The 24,220-nt window shown below is 38.8% G+C and overlaps 1 protein-coding gene across 2 annotated transcripts in view; it reads left to right on the forward strand.

The window, feature by feature from the left end:
• Positions 1-24,220, forward strand: part of PTK2 (protein tyrosine kinase 2) — a 188,866-nt gene that overhangs the window by 25,186 nt on the left and 139,460 nt on the right. For both annotated transcript variants that reach the window (XM_056482884.1, XM_056482885.1), the window contains one exon: positions 15,154-15,180. The gene's annotated coding sequence lies outside the window, so the exon portion shown is untranslated. The remainder of the gene's footprint in view (positions 1-15,153; positions 15,181-24,220) is intronic.

The following is a 24,220-nucleotide window of genomic DNA, read 5'->3' on the forward strand; positions in this document are numbered from 1 at the left end:
CATCAAAGCTGCACTTCATTGTTTTTGGAACAGTGTCTAATTAATTTATAGACTTTAAATTTCAGAGCTGTAGGTAATTACCAAACCTTTTGACATTGTCTAATGTCTACAGACAGATGTGACAAGGTCTTCATTAGAAAAGTCTGTGTGGGAAATACCTAAAATTCTTTTTGGTTTTGCTTTCTCTGAGGTGAACTAAATGAGTGTTAGGTGGTACACTGTAGTCATACATCACTGGGTTAAGCCTTTTAGTGTCTGTTTCTCTCAGAGGTAGTTTGGACCAGATGATTCCCTTGTTCCCAGCACAGAAACTGCTTTGGACAGGATGAAACCACTGCAGGTCACTGCCCCTGACATCTCTCTATGGTTGTGTAATTAATGACAATATTGTCATTTTGTCATATTGCTACCTCTGTTTCCTAAATAACAAGGCTTGTGCTGCTTGCCATCTCGCTGTTATCCTCTCCCCCATATATTTTTTGGCCATGAAGTGGTTCCTAGCAAACTCTACAAGTGGTAGAAGCTTCAAAGCACAGCTGAACAGAGCTGCTGATTTCAGGCTGCTGAGAGCAGCATTCACACCCAGGATCATGGAATCATTTAGGTTGGAAAAGACCTCGGAGATCATCAGTTGCAGAGGTCTTTTCCAACCTAGATGATTCTGTGATTTCCCCTTGGATGTCCCCCAAACCTGGGACTCTTGGAACTTTGAACCATCCAGAGCACTGTGAAGGAAGGGGTTAGGAGGTCAGGTGAGGTTCAGAACTGTGCTGGCTTTGGGATAAAGAGGCCACAGTGGTGCTGGTGGTGCCGCCTTCTTGCTCAGGGGAGTTCTGAACACTGCCATGGTGTTGTTAAGAGTGTGTGGTAAATAATGCTTTCTTAATCTACTCAGAAAAATTTCTCAAATTTAAGTTTGGCATTTCTTAACATTGTATTGAAATATTTTAAAATTTTAAGGAGGTAGAATTGTGTTGGTGGTGAGGCACTGGCACAGGTTGCTCAGAGAAGCTGTGGCCGCCCCATCCCTGGAAGTGTTCAAGGTCAGGTTGGATGGAGCTTGGAGCAGCCCAAATCTAGGGGAAGATGTCCCTGCCTGTGGTGGATGGGTTGGAATTTAGGTGACCATTAAAGGTCCCTTCCAGCCCAAACCATTCTGTGATTCCAGCCTTGCTGAGTTACTGGGGAATGCTTTAGGCATCTGATACAGCCAGATCTGCTCCAGACACCTGAGGAGTTCAGAGGTCAGAGTTGCCCAGTTACCCCAAATTCTTCTAGAGGATTTCTGTGTTTTTTCTCTTGGCTATGGAGACATACTTCATGGGTTTCCTTTGGGCCTCATGACTTTTGTTACTCTGTGATTCAGGAATTGGGGAAAAGGGAGATCAACGGATTTAGTTAACTCTGCTGCCACATCAATGCAATTTGACGTCCCTGTCACTTTAATGAAAATAATTCTTTTGGGTCTTTTGAGCTTCCTGTAGTTTGCTCTGAGTTTTCAGTGTCCTGTTATTAAAAACTTCTGTGTTCCTTCTTCTGTGGGGCTGTAACAGACAAATACAAGTAGAAATTATTCCAGTTCCAATTCTGTGACTAGTTGTTTGCATATGCAGCCTGAAATTCCTTTGTACTGTCACAAATGCTTAGTTTGCAGGATGACGACATAAATATTAACTGTACCAGAGCTGACACTGGCGTAAGTACACACTGCAGTTTTCTAATTTGATCTCCTTCTTCGTATCAGTGGAAAAAAAAAAGATGTGTTCAGAAGTTCCTTGTGCAGTACCTGCCTGATTTTGTACCAGAATTACTTTACTGTATTCAAGCAAATTTAAGTTTGCGTCCACTCTGAGCCTGATTAGATCTTTAAGGGCTTGAAAATGAGTCTCTCTAATAATTATTGGAAATTTGGATAAGGTTTTTAATTTAGACCATTTTCCTTCTCATTTATGCCTCAAGCTTGAACTCACAGGGTGAGTCTTATGTTCAGGAGCAATTTGGAGAGGGAAGACTGGGGATCTGGAGACCTTGATGAACTGAATGTTTTTTCAATATTTTAATTTAAAATTCTTAAGTATTGCATATGTATTCTGCACATTATGAGAGGCAGAAGATACAGTTAAAATGTAATTTAATGTGCTCAGAGTACCTGACACTTCATACATGATAAATTGAAAACTAGATTATAGAGTAATTAAAAAATGTTCACCTTCTTCACGTTACTGAGGTTAGAAGTGCATGAAACAACTGTCAGTTCTGCTCTGGATCATCACTGTGACCAAATTGAGTTCTTTGTTCTCACTCTGGTGGGATTCAGTGGCATCTGACTCTCTCCAAGTTGGATCAGAAGCAGAGAAAGCTGGATAGGTTTCTTTTCTGCTCATTTTCCCTGTTTTCATGCCTAATGAATGATAAGAAATGGAAAAGCTTTTTTGAGAATAAGCCTCAAATAATATATTTTATTTGAAATAACAAAAGAGGTGAGCTAATGTTTTTTCGTTCTTGTGAAATGGTGGGGCAAGAAATAAACTGCAGTATCAGTGAAGAATTTTAAAAGCTTAATAATGTTTTTCTTGGTTTAGGCTTTATTACTCTTGCTGTCCTTTCTTACGGATTATGTTGTGGTACAAAAGATTTACGTTTTTCTGCCTCCCAGCACTCATTGCTGATTCAAAAGCCACATTTATACTGTACACTTCTTTGTGGTCTAGAGTTCTTATCTTTATGCAGAAAATATTTGTTCACTGAGTCCAGCTACACAGGATACCAAAATATGTATACATATATATATATATATGTACCAAATACCCTTATATAATCAGGGTATTTGTGGCTCTTCTCTCTTTATTCTTAAAGGATTGCATCATGATTTCCTTTATGCTCCAGCTAGCTTGGTTTGCTGATAGGGAATTGTTACACATCAGCAGGGTAGGTATTCACCATTAGTATTGCGCTTTATATATCAACAAAGCAAGTTGAAGGAAGATGTAATTGTACAAGTGTATATACACTATATAATCCCTTGACATAAATGGAAAAAGCTATTACTGAAATATTTGAGCTTTTCAAGTGAAGCAGTGCTGTTTCTTAACATCAGTGCGAATAGTACATTTCAGACTGTTTAACAGTAGATGCATTTTGTATTTGATTTTTCTTTTCTAAGAAGTCATGTCTGGGTACAAAATCATAGCTTAAAATCCATTTCAAATAAACTTGTAATACTCCATTTAAATACTTACAAGGCAAGTCAGAGTTTCTAAGGGACTTAGTGATTCTTAGCTAAGAAGTAATGAGTGTGCTTTGTGAGCAGCACGCCTTCAGGATTCCTCTCCCCGCTGCTGCCTGTAAAATTGGCTTGTTAGTTATTTATGAGGAAAATTGGTTTGACAGCCCTGAAGGCAGAAGTGTTCAGTTCGTAGTACAAGTAATGTCATGGTGCTGTAGCCCTGGCCATGGGATGACAGGAGCTGCTCCTTGGAGAAACTGCAACAGCCCCGGGACCATTTGGGTACCTCCGACTCTGGGACTGAGCTGTGGATGTGTCTGCTGTAACCTGAGTTGTCTTGGAGCTTTGGACTGTCTGCAGAGACCTCCTAATATATTTGTGTCAGCTTTCTGTTACTGTTTTTTATTTTCTGTGGATAATCTCACTAGTTGAAATTTAATTTTGGATTGTGGTGTATACTGTTTGCTATTTCATCCTGGACCTAGAACATGTTCTGTTCTGACCTGTGCCTTTGTCCATCCTGGGTTTGGCCAGAAGCCTATCAAGGAGGCATAAAGTGTACATAAATCAGAAGTTGTCTTTGCTGTCCTTCTTCCTTCTCCCTACTGTCTGTGGAGCTTGTCAGCATTGTACAGAATAGTATTTTAGGCGATCTGACTTCAAAAATCTCAGCCATGGTTTGTGCAGGAAGTGTGACTTGGGTTAGCTGCTGGGGGGTAATTGCAGCATTAACTAAAACCCACAGCTTTTAGACTTAGAGTTTATAGCATATCTAATATTTATCTGCCACCCAATATGTAATGAATCTTAAATCTTTCTGCAAGTATTTCTGGTGGTCTTAATCTGTTTCATGCCAGAGGCAGGGAGAAATAATGCTTTCAATTTTGTCAAATTAAGTTTTTACTGCACATTAAATTGATTAAATAGAGCAGCAGATTAAGGCGAAAAATACTATCTTAAATTGCAATTCAGGGCTGATAGAATCTTAATGATGCCAAGCTGAAATTTTTCAGTGGGTTTGTGGAAATGAGAATCCATTAATCATATGCGCTTGACTTTGCGTGGCGCTGAATTGGAAACAAACTCTGTGCCTTGTTCCCTTTGCCCGGATGAGTAATGGCCGGGCTGGGAAGGGACAGCCAACGGGATATGGGAGCTGCACGTGTGCTGTGTTCTGTCAGACCAACTGGGTCTCCTGTTTGATCAGGTTCTTGTACAGAGCACATGGTTTGGGGGGTTTCCTGTTGCACCAGCACCACTGTCTTTGAGGTGCTCTCTGATGGCTACATGACAGAAACAATTAGGAGAGGAAAGCTCATCTCATGTTGTGTGCTGCAGTTCTTCTATGTGCACTCTTGTTCCCTCACTGCTCTCACTTTACCTTCATAATCTAGTTTTGTCAGTCATCTCTTTGGGCTTACTTGTCCTATGTATGTGTGTATTTTTATTCTCCTGTTTTGTTTTGGGTTTTTTTTTTGTTTTTTTTTTAATTCTGCCCATGGTTCCTCCCTGCCTCACTTGTCATCTTTTTTTGCTGTCTTTATTCTTTGTCTATTTTACATCTGGAAAACTTTATAAAAAGAGACAGAAAAAGCAGAGGAGAAGCTAGGGAGAAGTTCTTTCTCTATTTCTGCTGATACATCAACGTTGTAGTGTGAGAAGGGAATCAGCCTAATACAACTACTGCTAACATGCAACATATTAAAAAGAAGAATTGTCAGTTTAGATTAATACATAATATATTGCTCTGTAATGTCTCTTCTGCTCTTTCCTGATTTGTTGTCTTTACTTCTTTTGTTGCCTCTAAACTCCTCTTTACCCTCTGAGGTAGGCTCTGTGTCTTTTTTGGCTTACGAAAAACTGTGTATTCTTGTGAAATGACAGAAATAACATTTGGTTTTATCTTCTTGCTAATTCTCATTGTCTTGTGTCTTCTCTGGTGTTTGACAAATAATTTACGTGACCTAGATGCTTCTTGAATCAATGTTCCTTTATAATCTTGGTTCTGGAAATTTATTTTTTGTTTTTATTAACCTTAAACCCCCCCTGCCCCCCAGCAGAGTGACACTTGGCAGCATTTGTGTCTCCAAACACTACAGTAGTTGGAAGTGGTATAATCTGTGTCCCTGGAAGGATGTGTAAGACTTGTGGAAACACCCAGATGACATTAAAGGAGTTGTTCCCATGCATCTGGTGGTGACTTTATTGGACTTTTTCTAGCACACTGAGTATCTTTAGTTCTCTTATTTCTTGCATGGTTAAGATTCAAAACTGTCATCTTCACTCAGAAGTGATTTCAGCCTCTGTAGCTCTGGCTGGAAATGCCCATTTGTTGTAAAGGGATGCTAAGCTTCACTGCAGCTGAAGAGAATTCTTTCTCCATCCAGAGAGTCACAGTTGGGCTAAGAAAACTCTGGTATTTTCACTACAAATAGATTTCATCTTATTTATTGAGGCAGGTTTCGGTATAGAGCAAAACGTGTAGCTGCTGTCAAACTCACTGTGATTACTTTGAAGTAATCCCATTGTGACCAATAAAACATGTTATTTCTTAGGCGCTAAGTCTTTCATAGATGGAAGTGTAAAATTCCTCCTCCTTTTTTTTTTTTTTTTTTTTTTTTTTTTTTTTTCCCTTTCATTTTAGGTCAGCACAATGTGTGTGCAAAGGTGATAATCTTCTATTAAACTTCTGACAAACTACTTTGTGTGTGTTCTTTAGTGGAAAACTCTTAAATATTTTCTCCCTCACTCCGTGCTGGCTGCATCTTCAACCTTCTTTCACCCATCTGTAACTTCAAATAAGAAAAATTTAAAACTTGAATTCCAGCTCCTGAAAAACTGCTGTAACAATGGAATCCATGTGTGGGCCAGAACCATGGAAACAGCATAATTTTACAGTGGTGAAACATGAAAGGAAGTTGACTTGCCCAACTTTCTAAGAATTTGCGTTTTAACAAAAAAACCACCCAGAACTTGCAAAATACTGTTCTAATATTTTAAAAAAGAAACGTCGGTTAGTTTTTTTTGCTACATCAATTAACCTGTTACTCTAAATCATTCTGACTAGTTACTGTTTTAAAACCAAAATAAAACTCCCGTTTGACCCCCTCAAAAAAACAACTCAAGAAAGCAATTTTCTCTTGCATTGTGGTCCGGTTTGTGCAGCTCTGTTAGGAGCTTTTTAATGTTTTGCCTGAAGTAATTTCTTCTCATTCTCTCCCCTTCTGGTTGTGCCCTTGGCACTTATTTCTGTACCTGGAAACACATTTATTTTACATTCTGGAACACCTCTGTGCTCTGTGCTAAGTTCCTGTCATACCTAAAGCACAAACCAGCCTTTGCTGACATGTAGAGCTAATTTGTATTTCAGTGCAGGAACTACACAATCCTGTCACCTTTTGAAGACGTGGGTGACTTGTGGTGGCACATTGTGTGTCACAAGTCCTTCACGGAAAATGACAAGGGAGCTTCAATCATAGCAAGCAATGTCAAGACAATGTTTCTTGAAAGAAAAACATCCACTAAAGCTATCACTTGGAAGAACAAGTGCTCTGTAGTACAAATAGGGGGTAGCTACACACGTATAGAATACATGTCTACAGCTTTCCCTTAGCCTGCCTGAGGGCCTGAATTGTTATGTTCATAGAATGTCACAATATTTCTATCAGGATTATGTGATCACAGATCATAATGCTGGAGATATTCCTGATAGCTCTGAACTACTGCCAGCACACACATGTCCCTCCTTAAACATCTTAAATGCTTTTAAAGTTTCCTGGGCTTGTTTAAACACATCTCCTTTTGTGATAAACCATTAAAGGATAAGAATATTCCTGTAATGTGGCTGACATTCTTAGAACAGTACTTTTGATTGAGTAGGTGTTCTTAAAGGTGATGTTTAAGCTCGTGACTTCACAGAGCCACGACAGGGAATTTAAGACCATAAAAATCTCAAAATCATTTTAGTTTGAAAAGGCCTCTAAAATTGGTAGTTCCAGCTGTTAACCCATCAGTGCCAAGGCCACCACCACTCAACCATGTCTCCAGCAGCCTCTTCCAGTGTTTGGCTGTCCGTTCCGTGTAAGAGTTTTTCCTATCCAGGCTAAACCTACCCTACAACACAACTCAAGACTCTTTCCCCTTGTCCTATTGTGTGTTACTTGGCAAAGAGACTGATCCCCACCTGGCTCCAATTCTGTCAGGGAGAAGATCCCCCAGAGCCTCCTTTTCTCCAGGCTGAGCTCCACAGCTCCCTCAGCTGCTTCTTATCAGTCTTGACCTCCAGCCCCTTCTCCAGCTCTGTTCCCTTGTCTGGATATGTTCCACACCTCAATGTCTGTCTTGTTATGAGGATCAAATCTGACCACAGAATTCGAGGTGGGGCCTGTCCAGGGACCAGCACAGGGGGACAATCACTGGCCACAGTGTTGCTGGTAACAGAGATGCTGCTAAATGAGCCCAGCGACTGCCCAGCCCAGCACTGACCCTCAGTGGCAGCAGAAAATGTTATTTACATAGAGTTTGCATGCTTGGCTCAGTGGCTGGTGGCACCTCTCTCCATGCTTTTCTTTTGCAGGAATTGCAGGGAGCTCAGTGCCAGCTGTGGAGAAGGCACTTTTACTGGTTTGAACCTAATCTCCAGTAGTTTCCTCAAATGCTCCCTAATGCTCAAATCCTGGCAGGATTTGTTGAATGGTTGTGCTGCATCAACTTGCTTTTCCTTTTTCTATCTTTCCTCTCTTCTTCCCTCACTTGTTCTGTGATTGTGTTCACCCTGAGCCTCATGTCCTCCCTTCTGGGTGGCCCCAGGTTTGGTAATCTGGCCTTCCTTGGCAGCTGCTCTGTCCCTCAATCACTTCAGCTGCCCAGCTCTAGACATCTCTGCCTCCTGGTGCAGAGACCACAACTGGGCACAACATGTTGATGCTTTTTTGTTTTGCACAGTAATATGTTTAAGTACCATGTTTTCAGTACCCTTCCTAATGAGACACAATGTTTTATTGCTTTTGGCCAGCTACTCCAATTTGAGCTGATGATTTCAGAGAAAACAGTGACTCAGCCTTCCTCCCGCAGTTGGAACTGGAGAAAGTGCAAGTGTTACTTGGTTAAGGAGGTATTGCTCAGAATTTTTTCCCCAGATGCATTACATCACAGCTCTGTGTTGAAATGCAGCTGCTGTCTTAGTAACTTGCTGAATTTTTTGAGATCCTTGTTGGTTTTTTTTTTTTACCCCTATTGATATGATTTTGCTGACCCATAAGAACTTAATATGACCTGCAGGCTTGCAGAGTTGACTTACCCATTTTGTGATGCTGAATAAAACCAATTATTGGGGAACGACTGCATCCTCTTCTCAATCCAAACCTCTCTTCCCCATAGGCAAAAGGTGTATATAGTACTTGTGTAGATACTGAGACTAAATTCTTTATCTGAGTTGCTTAGATACTGCATGTTCTGTAACTCAGTATGTAATGAGATTGATCCCACCTGCCCTGAGTAATGACTGAGTGATTTCTCTTGCTCTTCTTAATCTCCTTAAATGTAACTTCCACCAGAACCTTTTCATTTAATATCCTACTTTTGAGTGTGCGTGCTTGAAAATTTGGCTCCTGGTGGCTGCATAGATAACTCAGTGGTCATGCTCAGTGATGTGGTACAAATTAATTTGAAGTGTCAAGGTGCATACAGAGTTCAGGGCGGAGTTCAGCTGAGATGGAGGAAAACACAGGTGGATTATTCTGATGGTTTTAATCAGAGTTTCTATTTTTTCAATTTCAAAAACTAATATTTAAGAAACAAAAGCAGAGTGATTTTGGAAGAGTACCAGCAGGAATGGGGAAATTGAGATTTGAAACTGTTGAATGAATTCTTTTTTTGGTGTGGAAGCTGTAAGCTAAGGAGACTCAATACCAATTTTGTTGTCAAATGGGAAGAGGAAAGAAGGTACAAATAAAAGAGTGGGGGAGTGAGAGGAATGTGGCAGTAAACTGACAACAAATTGAGAAATTATGGAACCAGATATGAACTGAAGGTGTCCCCGAGGTATGGGATGAAATCAGCTGATGTTTCTACTGGTGTAACACCACCAAGCTTTTGCATATTTAAAGCCACTTGAGCTATGTCAGATGTGGTGATCATCCTGCCAGAGATGTGCCTTGTACCTGCTTTAGCAACCAAACACTTAATTTGAAAAAACCCTTTGTGTTCTGTGCAGTATTTCAGTTGGTCCTCTCATTTTTCCTTGCTATATTTTGTGTGGCTTTTGTGTTTCAGAGGCAGCAGCTTGCCTTAGACCTAGTGAGGTTAAAGAGAACTTCTCAAAAGCACAGCACAGGCTGTGCACATTGCAGGGAGTCGCAGCGGTTCATTGTGAGCTGCTTGCTCGTTAACCTTTTCAACAGACAGAAATGAGAGCATTAAATCATTACTGCTGATACTCCCAGCTGAAGCTAAGATTTAAACCAAGATAATAAGGGACTCCAGTGCAACGTGGATCTCCTGTGAAGTAGGGCTGTAAACACAAGATGTGTGGTTTTGTATGCTGAATTTCTTCTGATCTGGCTAAAGCACAAAAGAGCTGCTGCCAGGTTTGGTGGGTGGAGGTGTCTGTCCTAGAACTGTCCCCCCTCCATCTCTCCCCAGGGTCACAGATGAAGATTTGCAGCTAAGCTGGGTATTCAGCTGCTGCTGTGCCTAAGGCAAATGCAATAAATATGTCAATAGGGGAAAAAAATCTTAATCTAAGTAAGCAAATGGTGGTTTTAGTGCTGTTTATGGCTGACATATGAATACTGTGTCAGGTATTGGTGTTTGCAAATCTGAAAAGCCAAAACAGCTGGAGTATTTAAAGACTTGTAAGGATAATAAAGTGTTTAGGAAAAATGGACCTTTACAGTGAGGCACTTCTGCCTCTCATTCTACATAGCTAGTATATGAAAAGATTTTATTGAGTTGCATTGAAAATTGCCCCAAAAAACTGCCTTAATGTGAAATGATAATAAAAGGTTGTTATCATCCATTTAGCAGATTGCTAAATTAGAAGTAGGTTAGATGCAGGTTACAAATGAGATGCACTTTTAATGATGAAGGGGAAGAATATATGGAACAGCGCAACTGGTGGTTTATACAATCTTTTAATCATACTGTAAAACTTTTTAATAGCTTTTCCTTAATAGGTGTGCTGTCAGGATGAATTCATTGTGTCTCCAAGGTCTTTGTTTGGTAGATCAGATGGTCATGGATAAATCCTTGAGTTTCTCAACAAATGTAATTTTACAAAGCATTTTTCTTGAAAGGTGATGTATGTTTTCTGTTTACTTTGCTCTTTAAAAAAAGATAAATATTTTTGCATAGATAATGAGATCTCAGCTTCATTAAAGAGGGGAAGAACATCCCTTTTAGTCTGCCAGAGAATATAGGGAAGGAGGCTGCCAGGTGGTTGGATCCAGCCTCCAAGACAACATCCTTCAAGACCAGCCACACAAAGGCTAAAAGCTGAATCTGCATCTGTAGTTCCACGTTATTTTGGTACCGTGGGTAAATAGGAAAATTGCATTTTATGTTGAGTCTATGATATTCCTCATTTAGTTGGAAGGATTGTTGACCAATGACATGTGCTGCTTGGCTTCCTGGAGGCAGACTGTGGTCTGTGGTTCCTTGTGTGCTGCAAGCCTTCACTCTTCCCTGGAAAGAGAGATTGGTTTGTGAATTGAATATCTGAATTAATTTCAAGGGAATGATGCTAGGCTGGAGTTAGCCAGCTCCTGCTACAGGAGAACAGGATTCAATTTCTTGTGGTCTGCTGCTTACCACAGCTCTGGAAAGAGATCAGTGCTGCAGATGGAGCAGAGTCTGAGCCTCTGGAGTTGTCCACAGAGCCATATTCTCATTTTACCTTCAGGCAGGAATAGGAAGTTCACAGAACATTCCTGTTTTTGATGATTAGATGTTACTCTTGGAAGGAAGATTTAAAGTTGTGGCCCCATTTTTATGAAAACATTTGTTGAAACTCTGCAATGTAAAGTGCAGTTTTATAAAAGCAAATACAGTGGTAGAGAGATCCAGTCCTCAGGGCATCCATAAATCAGAAAAAGCTATTGGTACTGCCATACACTAAGCCTATTTGAGGACTGTAGTGCCCAAAACCATCTCAATGCATATAAAAGCAATAATAGTATTCTTTCTTTAAAATACTGTCATTTCTGTTCCTTGATGAATTCATGTACATAACTGGTTTACTTGGCATGTTTTCTTTGGCTGAGGATATTTCTTATTTTGTAGCACCTCTAATGTCATTTCAGCCGGTTCCTGGTCTCTTATAATCATCTGTGTCCAATATTACAGAAACCTTGCTTGGAAAGGAGCTCTTGAGGCATCTGCTCCATCCTCCCAATATCTACATGGGATAAAACCAGTTTTCTCTAAGAACTGATTAGCCTTTACAAAGTATGTAGAAGTTTGGCTATGATAAAGAATATGATGTGAAAGTAATTTTTTTTTTTTTGCCTGTTCAAACTGGCAGTTTGCTCCCTGCCAAGTAGCACAGGGAGATACTTAATAATATGAATGCAGAACACGAGTGATCCCTTGAAAGGATCAGTAGGAGCAGCAGCACTTGAAATATGATTCATTTTAGATTTCACTTTGAAGAACTACTTTGGAGCAGATAAAAAAAGTAAGATTGGTTCATGCTGTACAGCTGCTGTAAATGTAATTTGTGTGACAGCACTCCAAGCACTCAGAAACTGAGTTGTAGGAGAAAAGTCAGTCCAGGCCTCCGTGATGTGAGGGAGTCCTTCCCAACAGGACAGCTCTCCAAAATGCTCTCAAGCTTCTCATTTTAGTCCCAAACCAGATTAAAACCCTAACTTTAGGATTTTCCTCTTCAAATCTCAGCACTGGTTGAATTTCTCCTCCAGAGATTGAAATGCTGTAGTGTGCTTCAAAAAGGGGGAAGTTTTACACAGCAGAGGAGGCAAGTTTGTAAATGCAACCTGAAATGAGTACCTTCCTGAGTGTGTACTCTCAGTTTACCTCTCTGTGAAGGAAGTTTTTAAAGTGTGGCCAGAATCCACTCATCATTTTTCAGTGTTAGATGTTAAATGAAAAACCATTTTTGAGAATAAAGCTAGGAGGTTTCAAGACAGAAGAGAAGAGATTGAGCTGGAGAAATGGAGCAAACTCAGTGATAAAGTTTCTAAAGTGACTTCACACTAACAGGAGCACCTGAAGGTAATGAGCTTTTCACTTATTTTGTGGTGTCTGGATACACAAAGGAGTGGAATTGTTAGTGTTATCTTTGGAACCGTGAAATATTTTTTAAATTTATGCTGTTAGGAATTGACATTTCTCTAGTGGTAGTGTTTGCTAAAATTAAGATACAAAATCAGCCTGTAGAGGACTTTGTGTTTAATGGAAATAATTGAGAAATACCATACAAGTAACCTGCAAGTGCACATAGGCAGTTGAGTATACTGAATCGACCTTCAGGATTCAATTTCTTCTGTGCAGCTTGTTTTCAGATCTAATGTATGTCAATTAATGGCAAACAAGAGTCTCTTGCACTGTATTGTAATAGGAGAACGTACAGTTGCAGGAAGCTGCTCAGTAAACTTGTCCCAGGGGTGCAGCATCTCTTCAGTTAATGCACTTGTGGGACTAATTTGCAGTGGAACATGGAAGTAAGAAATCTTCACAGTGTTTGACTTAAATATAGCAGTGGTGCTGATGGGAAGGTCCTGGTGCAGTAACAGGATCTGTGTGAGCACTGGCAGGGAGAGATCACGGCGGAAACGGCAGCTCAGGTATTAGGGACAAACGCTGGAATATGATCAGGTCTTTCTTGAAGTTAAAAATCTGTGTGTCTTAGCTGTAGAGCTTTTCCTTGTTTAAATTCTGAGATGTGATTGTTTTCTGCCTTTGTGTGTATAAAAACATATTTTTCTGGGGTTATGTTTGCTGTTATTTTTTTGACATCTGTTGTGTAGGCACATTTAACCAAATAGTCTGCTTCAAAAGTAATGAATGCTGAGATAAAACATTCCCAATACACAAAAATTAAAATATTTTAATGCACTTTTAAGTGTTTGTAGTAACTTAAATATTTCAATAGCTCTTAATTATAAATGGAATTTAACATAAGCTGGTATCACTGTAGAAAAACTAAAATGAAAACCAGTATTTTCTAATCCATGGTTTTAGATGCTTTACTCGTGGGGCTGCAGTTGTATTGTGTAGCCTAGTGATAAGCAGGAATTTTTTTTGTGATTTCTTAAAAAAAGAACATGGAAACAATTAAACATATACGAACTAAAAATGATGCAATATTTATTTTCATGTAACTTTTCAAATTAATTGTCACTGCAAATCTCTTTCTGATGGACGAAAGCTCCATTCCATATGTGCTGATTTGGATTCCGTGCAGGAGCTGTTGTTTTTTGCATCCTGCAGTTCCTGTGTCTCCTTGGCTGCATCTCCTGTCTCAAGGCCTTTCTTACATGAAAGATGGTTTTGTTCCACACATCATGATGAGCATCTTTTAAATGTACCTTACTATATTTTAATATTGTGTTCTACCAGGCTAAGGCATTCAGTATTTTCTCTGGGGTTTTTTGTGGTGTCCTGTTGCTAGTTTGATTTCCCGCTTTATGTGCATTTCAACTTTGTGTTGCTTTTTTGTCATCTCCTCAGAGTAGTGCAGTTAATTTTGAAATTTTTTGTGGGCTGCCTTTAAATTTTGGGTGTAATTCTCTTTGTTATTCAAGTTTAGTCATGTTTTCCAGCCACAGACATGAACTGTAACAATCTGTTGGTGAGAGCAGGGCTAATAAATTTATTAAGCCTCGTTATTTCTTCTAATAGGTGGCACAGCAGTGACCATCTGCCCCAATAATCTCTGCATCTGTTTCAGCTGCTACACCTGTGGTTAAAGTTCAGTTTCCATGTGGATTTTGTACCCAGTGTGACAATTTATTACTCAATTTTGCTGTTTCCTTTAACCAAATAACTAGGCAGACCTTTTTCTTAGGTTCAGTTCAGTTTTTCTCTCATTTATTTTATTGGTTACCCTTTCTCATCCCTGCCCCTCCACTCCCCATTTGTATTTATTTCAGTTTTCATTGACCCTGTGATGTGTGTCCCCAGTCCATGTCCGTACAGACTTGAGTAATTCTTTGTTTCTAGTTCTTTGTGGATTCTAGTTTCTGTTCTGAACTCTGATGGGCACCTCAAGTCCCAGTCATGATGGTGTGCACTGAGATGACAATAGAAAAGCAGACAGGAACAATATAATGACTTACAGTTTAATATAATGTATAATTTTTTAGTGTATAATTTTTAATATGTTCTATTTAGACTCTGAGACAGTGGTCATTGTTGGCAGCTCAAGACAGCCTTAGCATTTACTATGAAAATGTTCAGTAACTGTGTCTAATGTGCCTTGGTGGTGAAAAATCAGTGTCCTTTCTTTTAATATTATTATTTCTTGTGTTCTATGCTTGTCTGCTTGCAAGCTTGGCTACTTCTTCTGTAAAGATTTAAGAATAAAGAATACATTCTGTAGAGTCCTCTTCATTTGCAAAGACTATCCCTGACACTTTGAGCTCAGAAATTCTGTAGGTGATGATGGTGAATTTTGTATGTAACACTCCATTTGTGCGTAGTGACCTGTATTCTGCTGCAGTAATTACACTCATTGCCTTCAGTATAATCTTTGTCCTTCAGTTAGGTGAGCAAAGCATAATCCTGTTAATGAACAGGTAAAACAAGGAAAATGCTTTTGATTTGCATGTGGCATCCCTGGCAGCCAGAAAACTGCTTCAGATAATGTGCTTTATTAAACAAGTATGGCCTTGCAGAAAAATTATGAGGGCAATGCAATTTTAGAGCTATTTTCTTCTGTTTCTAAATGTATTTCTTTATTGTTACAGGTATTTCAAGACTTCCCTTGCCAGCAGGTAAGTTCTCTTTTTTTTCAGTTATGTCTTTATGTGACAGCAGGCAGCTTCTAAAGGCTTGCTTACAATACAGTCCTGCTTTTATAAAATCAGAATATTAGTTCTTACTGGCACTGTCATGGTACTTAGTCATGTGGGGATATGAGGTCAAAACAAAACCTGTTGAGGTACAGATGTTTTTCCATTTAAATGGTGTATTTAGACACCATTTAAACACCAAAGGGAGGAGGTTAACTGAGGTGTATTGATAGGCAGTTGTTAAATATGCCTGTGAGATGGTTAATGCTTAAAACAACTCAGCACAATGTGGGGTACAACTGGCAGGGGAGCAGCTCAGGAGCAGCCACAAATGGTATTAGTGGTGGTTCAGAGGGACAGAGAGCAAGGAAATGGGGTTGGGGGGTTTATGGGTGGAAGGAGTCTCCCCAGGTTATAATAAAGAAGGTGACACAGTGTTCATTTGGCTGGAGTCACAGGTGACTTGTGTCTGAGCTGCTCTATTGGACTCTTCTATCAATGGTGTTTAAAAATTAAAAAAAAAACAACCCTAAACCTAAAAAAAGGCAACAAAAGCCCCCCCAGAAACATGAACCCCACCAAAGGAAAAACCAAAACCCAATTCTGCTGACATGATTTTTAAAAATAACATTTTTTTGTTTATTGTTTGTTACATTTGGTCTTTAATAAAGTTCTAAAATTCATGCATTCATTTGTGCTGTGGCTGAAGTTGTGATCAGAGCTCAGAGTGGGGATGTTTCCTGTTCCCTGGCAGATAGAATTTGTCCATCTATTCCCTTTTTGTGATGTGAATTCTGGAATCCTGAATGAAGTGCACTTTTACTCTTAATTGATCTAGGGATTGGATATTTGCTGTTAGCCTGCTGCCTTGCTGATTTTGCTTATGTATCCATTCTTTCATTTCTTCCTGCTAATATTAATACCTGATCTGAAGGAAGCTGTTCTTTCCTGTTGGAATTAAATGGCAATTTCAGTTACATGCTTGATAGCTGATATGTTGTAGTCTTTTCCACAAGAAATTCAGAGCAGCTCTTCTGAAAAGAAAAATTTTAAAAAATCATGTTTTCTTGAAGCAGTGAAGAGAAGTTTAAATGTGGAAGTTTTCTTTTCAGGACAACATCTTTAAAATGATTTTGAATGCTGAGAGTGGTTGTCAAGCAGGCACTTTGGGAAAATATTGGAAAAATAAATACCTGATGTTTAAGTCAGGCTGACAGGAAGATAAGGATTGTTGTTGAGTTTTTTCTGCAGCTTCTAGGACAAGAATGTGTGATGAAACTTCTTATGAGTTTATATTTGGAACTTGAAGAGTTTGGCTGGTGTGAATCTGACTCACAATGAGATTATTCTTTTCAATTCAAGTCTGTGTGTGGGAGTGTCCTAACTGCTCCTTAATTGTGTCCTGCAAGTACTGATAGAGGGCAGAAGTTTTCCCAGGATTTTCAAAGAATGAGCTTTTCCCATGGCATGGCAAGAGGCCTTTTTAGAGAATATAAAAACTACACACCATGGCTTGCCTGTAGCAGAGATTTGGCAGTATTTACCAGTCCCCTCCTGGTAAGGGAACTAAGGAAACTTGTTTTAAAAAAATGGTAAAAATATTGCCAGAAGGGAAGGCTGGAGTCTCACAGAGGTCTGAATTGTCCTGTGGTATTACAGTATTTTTATTAATGACCATGAAAATGGACTTGATTTGTCTTTATCTGCCAGTAGCACCAACACAAAAAGAGTTATGAGCATACTGGGTGATGTGATTAAAATTAAAAAGAAATTTGATAAATTGGAAAAGCAGCCTGTATAAAAGATTTAATATAATTGAATAAAGATGAGGTTCTGCATTCAGATGGGAAGTTTTAATCATCAGAACTCATCTTTGCAATAAATAATGGTATTTTCTTATTTCGAGTTTTAAAGAACTTTTTTCTCCTGAGTGCCACTTTCAGCAGTGGACAATAGATGTCACTAGAAATGTTCTCACTTTTGCCACCTGGTTTTAGTGCTCTAAATTTTTGTCATAATATGGTGAGGAGGGGCTTTTTCAGTGTTTGAAGACTTTGCAGTAAGGAGATCACTTCCAGTGGTGTCTTTATTGTAGTGTCTTGTTTGAGGTCGGATTATACATAAATTTGTATAGTTAGTGGTATATCAAGGTCATTCAGAACACTCATTTCATAGCAAAACCTTGTAAAGAAGGATTGTTCCTGTGCTGGAGAACACATTAGTTGATGAGGTCGTTAGTTAAATCATTACTCAGGAGAGTTATCCTGAATTAATCTCTATCACTGCTTTGAAGTCCATGGGTAACTTGGGTTTTTACTGCCTTGAAATTGAGGCCATGGAGATGAGCATAGAGAATCTTTAGAATGTGAACCAGGAGGGGCTTGGAGAACAATGTGCTAAAATATTATCATTTTGAAGGTGGATAGAGAACACAGTTCTCCTTTCTAAGTGAAGTTCTATTGCAACACAAATGTGTTCACAGCATGCCTGGGGGCATGAAAGACTGGTTTCCCCTGGTAAATGCAGTTAAACTTTCTCTGTTGACACTGTTGGGATTAAAACCAATCCCTCCTGGCTTTTGTCGCATTCTGAATTTAAAATAGCTCTAGTATCTGTGTGATGCAGGTGACTTTTCCTAAGAGCTGGTCCTTTGTTTCTGGTCCTGCAGTGCAAAAATGTCTTCATTACCAGAATCAAGAAATAGTGAGGAAGCAAGAAACTGTATCAGGGAACTAGAGGAATATAAAGACAAATACAAGAAACAAGCATATTCTGGATTTTTGCTTAAAAATTCAGTAAAACATTATGCCAAGACTGAATCTCAGGTAGTTGTTTGTTCTTGATGACTCCTCCAGATAATATCTGGTGAGTCAAGTAAAATCTTGCTGACTTCTAACGTAAAGTATCAAAAAATTAATAGGAAATACACATCTTTTGCTTAGTTCTAATTTCAGATATGCAGCATATTTTAAGTCTGATGGTTTTGTGTTCACTTTTTGCTGTGTAATGTACAATTTAGATAAGCACCATTTGCACACTGTCATTGTTATCTTGAAATATTAAATGGTTTTGTAACTATTTTTACTTCCAAGTCCTCATTTAGGGAAAAAAAAAAGTTACACAATTTCAGCTCAACCTAAACTTGTTTCTGAATTAAAGGCATGTCCTCATTCAGTCTGTTGGTGTGTTTGGCCTTGCTGCTTACACAGGGCCTGCTCATGATCCACTTAATGAAATCAGTTTCATCTCCTGGCACTTTTCACAGCCTTGGAACAATGTTCTGCTTCGCCTTCCTCTTACTCACGGGGCAGGAGATGGGATGTTTAATGCTGTGCTGTGTACTAGATACTCCTTACCCTAAACCTGCACCTGCCTGTGTGATGGATTTCAATACAGCCAGAATTTCAAAAGCCCCAAAGGCTTGGGTTCTTCCTATGATGAGAAAAGATGGAAAATTAAAAATCGGTTGAGGTATTGCCAGAGTTGCAGTAGGCAAGAATTGACAGAATTGAGGTTATGCAGAATTCCTAAAATAAATGTTCACCAGTATTAGAGAGGGTAATAAATTATGCAGCGATTATTCATGCAGCTGAGAATAAACTCAGTAGCCTGAGAAGGGAACTGTTGTTAATATCCTTGCTTAAAGGGGGGGAAAAGGTAACCAGCTGTGTAGGCAGAAGTAAAAAAAGTACAAAAAATGGCTTTTTGATTTGTGACTTCAGTTTTAAGTAAGAATTAAATACAAGCTGCACTAAGATTGAACAGTTCCTCTCATTTTAGAATGCCTGGCATGTTGCTGAAAGGATTGCACAAGGAAACTGTACTTCTCTAAAAACTGCACTTTCAGTAATCCCTTCGAAAATCAGGATTTTTTTTTTCTAGGAATCTCTGCAAATGTTACTTAGAATTCTGATTTTTAAGCATCAGTAAACTTAGTTTTCATATATTTGTAATGGCTTGGGTTATAATGATTTTATTTGAGTGATGAGCATGGAACTGAAAACAGTTTATGAAATATTAGTGCTGTCAAGTTTGAATAACTGCCTGCATGTCCTGTACAGCTCTGAAAATATGGAAGGACTTTTCTTTTGATGCAGATATGGCCTGTAGCTTAAATTCTTTTCACTACCAGCAAGGCAGGTGTTATTTCTGGATTTCCAAATTCCCTATCATGAAACTGCTATTACTTCTGGATGAGCTTATTGCTGACAAAGCTTAAATGTTACTTGGAAAAAGTTTCTCTTGTTATTTGTGCATTAAATCTTCCTATTTTAGAAATTTTTGAGTAGTTTTAATCAGTTAATGATCTATCCCTCATAAAATCCATTTTCCCATTGTTGTATATTTCTGATATTTGGAAAAGCAATGTATTTATCCTTTGTAAACTGTCACTGGTGAATATCTCATTTTTTGTGTTGAGGGCTTAGGGAGGTGACAGCTTAGACCCTGACAGGAAATCTGTGTATTTCCCAGCCTTTCCAGTGAAACTTTCTGAGCTTATTTTGGCTGTGCTTTTCACACTGCCCTCTTCCCTGCATTCCCATCCATATTTTACAGTTAATTGCCCACACAGGGAAGAGCAACAGCATGATTTGGTAAGAAAAACTTTTTTATTAGTGAGGCTCAGCTCTGTAGTAATATTAAGGTGCTGAGATACATTAAACACCTCAAGAAACTGTAAGTTAGTTAAATTGTAGTGTTTTTCCTTTAGAGATTTGAGCCTGACAGTCCAGAGAGTTTCCAGGCCATCTCTGTCCATTCATTCAGTCCATAATTTCATCAATTTGTGTATTATGGTGCTGTCATAGGAGGCAGTGTTGAAAGTCTTGCTTAAGTCAAGAGAAATAACAACTCTTCATCTGCCAAGCTTGTATTTTAATCAGAGAAGTTCATTAGGTTGATCAGGCATGTTTTCCCTTTCATAAATCCTTGCTGACTATTTCTAATCACCTTATTGTTCTCATTTGTTTAGAAATGGCTTCCAGTGTAGTTGCTTCCATCACTTTGTCAGTAATGGAAGTAAGGGTGACCAGCCTTAGTCATCCAGACCCTCCACTTTTCAAGTTCCATTTCCTCTCTTCCAGCTGTCAGGAACCTCCCCGATTTGCCAGGGCAGCCTGTGAAACGATTTATACTTAAGAAACTTGCCCTGGCTGCAGAACATTGTTTTTCTGGAAGTGTGTACAGAGATAGAGGAAAGAAAGGAGGAGAGGGGGTAGAAGATAAGAAGCTTCAATGTAGAGAATTGAGAGTAGTAGTTAAAAAAAAAAAAAAAAAATCAGGACATAAACCAGGTGTATTGGGAATGATGTGGCACCCCTGGTATCTGCCCTAGACTGATTTTATGCTGAAAGAAAGTGGAATTTGATATATTGGTCACTTAATGGGACTATGACATGATTGCATGAGGAGGCAGGGAGTAAGATTTGATGACATGAAAGGTCCTTTGAGTCCTCTGTCCTGTGTCCTTATGAATCTTAAGAAGCTGGATCAATAAAGTCTGACACTTTAAAATAAACAAAAAAATCAGCACATTCCCCTATCATTTCCTGTAATTCTGGCTCCCACGGTTTTGAAGACATCCACACTGCTGTGAGGGTTGTTCTTGCTTATTCCTGGGCAGTCATCTCAAAGTGGAAAAATTCCAGTAATCAAGGATGCACCATATGCAAATGTACCACTTGAATGTATAGTATCTAAGATATTTTTCTTTAATTAATTTCTCAAAACAAATTTCTCAGAACAAATTGGAAATTTTTATCTCTTTCCTTAGAAATTAGTATTACAAATGATGACTTTAGGAATTAGGGTGTTTGGAGGGATAAGGATACTTTTCCAAGGGAAAATTGTTCTACTTCTTTTTGCAAGTTGCAGAAAAAGGTGTGGCTGCTCCACCCTGGATAACCTGAAATATCCTGAATTGCAGTTATGCAGTTCAGCTTTGAATGAAGTCAGCTGCACATACTCTCCATTCTTTTAGGTAGTGTATGTGATTTTATTCCTAGTTTGGAAAGTTTGTTTTAGAAATAATAAGATTATATTTATTTCCTCGTTGAGGATGATGGACAAGAAACTTGAGCCTCAGTGTCATGTGGGCAGCTGGTGACAGTCCTCAGCCAGATTTACCAGGGAGAGCTGTGTCAGGCTTCCACCTGAGAGGTGGCTGATTTGTCTTGTTAAGAGTGCAAGGAGTGGGGATCATTCAGTGCTTTTTTTTAAGCATACTAACAGCTGGCATTCTTAAAAATAAAAAGGCAAGTTACAAAGCTTTTGGACAAAATAGAAAAGAAGAAAATCTTGAAAATTCTTAAAGGTTTATTTTTTTGTGGAGGGGGAAGGGACACTTTTGACAGAAACTGTTGAATCTGAACTACAGATTTTTGTTGGTACAATATCAGAGGAATTGCAGCGGAACTTAGAGCTCTGTGCTACAAGCTGTCAAAAAATAAATAACTTGCAGTAATGTTTTGCTTGGAGTAGGATGCTTATGTACTCTGAGAAGATGTTTACTTGTTTTTGGTGTCAAAGGAATGCAGGGTAAAAATGGTTCCTTGTGGTTTCTGTGCCATTAAATATGAGTGGATATCCAGGACCTGGCAGTTCGCACTCAGCTGAGGCATTCCCCAAGTGAGGAAAGTTCATTGCACTATATACAGCCACTTGGATATTCTTGCTGGCAAACTAGCTGGTGGTGGTTGTGCAGAAACAGCTGGAGGGATGTTGGCAAGGGTTATTCAAATGATGTATGTGGAGATCTGAATTAAAATTTTGTTTGCACTCTCAAAGTTACAAAACTGGGACATGGTGTGATTGCACATTTTAAAATGATTTTTTAAGGGTTTTTTGGTAAGTGGGTAGAGTTTCAGGATTGTTTTTTACTTTTGTTGTAGCAGGTTTTTTTGGTCTGTAAAAGTTTTTGTATAGGCAAGGTAGGGGATGTGTGTCTGCTAAGAGTGATTGGAGAATTCATCTATCTTCTTTTACAGGAGAAAAAACAAATCCAAGAACAGAGCCAGCCTCGCACATGGAGGGCAGTGTGCTATAATCAGGGCTTCTGGATATTGGGAATGAGATTCTGCTGCTCCTTTACAGCACAAAACCTTCAGTGGCAGTCACTGAGAGTGTCTTTTTCTGGTGCAGAATTACTTAAGGAGAAGATGAAATTTGGCAAACTAAAGAAGTCCAGTAATCATGATTCCTAAATATGTATTCTTTAAACTGTTCTGCTGATGCCCATGATGCATTCACTGTTTTTCTGTAAACCCTTGCTATAGTGTTGGAGTGTTACTACCCAGGATCTTCATAGCAACAGCTATGGAGAAAAGGAAGGGTGGGGGTAACAGTGTGACTGAAAGAAAGAATCTGAGTATCAAGCTGGATCTTGTGTAGTTGGCTTATCCAAAATGTTAGTTATTAGTGTGTGTTTTGTTCTGCAAGACCTGGGAGTGGCTTGGGATCTTCTCCCAAAATACACATGAGCTTGTTTGAAGAGGAACATCACTGACTACAGTGAACCAAGAGGAAAAACATTGCAGGGTGAACTTTAATCAACTACTTTGTTGTAAGTTACGCCTAAAATGACCATAAATAAAGGATTATATGAGCTTTCCTTTAGTTTATTTTTATGTCCTTGACAGCTCTTAATGTATAGTTTGAATGCTCTCCTTGTATCCTTAGCTCCTAACTTATTTGTGCAGGCTTTGTTTGCCTAGCAGAAGACTGGGAAAAGGAAGTAATAACAAAAAATGACACCTATGGCTCCCCCCTCCCCTTTATTATTTTCAGAAGAAAATATTAAATTTAAGATTTAAAATAAGAACATATTTAAGAAAACATCCCATCACCTTAATGATAACTGTGATGTGTCTTGCAGGCTGTTTCTGTTGGGATTGCTAATTTGCATATGAAAAACTGCAGAAATTATTTTGTCAGCTGATGTTCTTCAGTTTTTTATATGGAAACTTAATAACAACAAAGTCTGTTCTTGTAGCAAGTACATTTTTCCTCAGGATTTTACTCTGATGAAGGGTCAGGATAACAGAAGAGGGCTATTAAATGCCTGTGCTTCCATTAGTGGGCTGGAACTACACTTGAGATGGATATGAAACTTCTTAAATAATTCTTACATTGTTTAACTCTGGCACAAAGATGTTTCCAGATCGTATCTTTGTGCACTAATTATTCATTTAAGAAGATCTTTAAAAGGTTTTTAAAGTTTTTAGTTTTTGTCCATTCAGATGACTTACTGAAATAGTTTCACATGGTTTGATTTTTTTTCCATGGCTATCTGGGAGAGTTATCTGTGATAACTTTTTCTGAAAGGCTTAATACAGAGAAATACTGGAACTTCCAGGATTAATAGATTTTGTGTTGTGATTCACATTTTCTTCAGATGTCTTAATGGAACAAATTTTCATGGATTTGAAGAGCAGATGAACTAATAAATCTGATCTCCACTACAGATCTCTTCTCTGTGGTGACCAGTGACTGGACTGCAGGAATGGCCTGAAGCTGTGTCAGGGGAGGTTTTGGTTGGATATTAGGAAAAGATTCTTCACTCAGCTCTCTGGCATGTGATGGGATTGTTTGGGTTGTCCTGTGCTGGGCCAGGACTTGGACTCGATAATCCTTGTGGGTCCCTTCCATCTCAGGGTATTTTATGATACTAAGGATATGTTAGGATGGTACTAAGGCTTTTAGTCCCAGTAAAAAAATTATTTATGAGCATTGAAATTCCTGCCGACTGTTCCCTGGTCATCTATGTGCCCTTCAAGAGGTGGAGTAAAAAGTATTATTGAAACTTGAGGCTTTGTGATAGAGAAGGGTGAGAGAGCCAAATGGTAGTGAGGTGTTAGAGGTAGTGACTACCACTGAGGTTCTGGAAACATCAGTAACAAAATTATTGAGATTTTTATACAGAACTTCTGAAAGTAGAGTATTAAGTCGAAATTTTAAGGACAGTGATCAGACTTTGTCTAATGACCTGTGTGCTTCAAAACTTGAGGGGTGAAGGAATTCTGTA

This window comes from Oenanthe melanoleuca, chromosome 2 (genome assembly GCF_029582105.1).
Source record: "Oenanthe melanoleuca isolate GR-GAL-2019-014 chromosome 2, OMel1.0, whole genome shotgun sequence".
NCBI lineage: Eukaryota > Metazoa > Chordata > Aves > Passeriformes > Muscicapidae > Oenanthe > Oenanthe melanoleuca.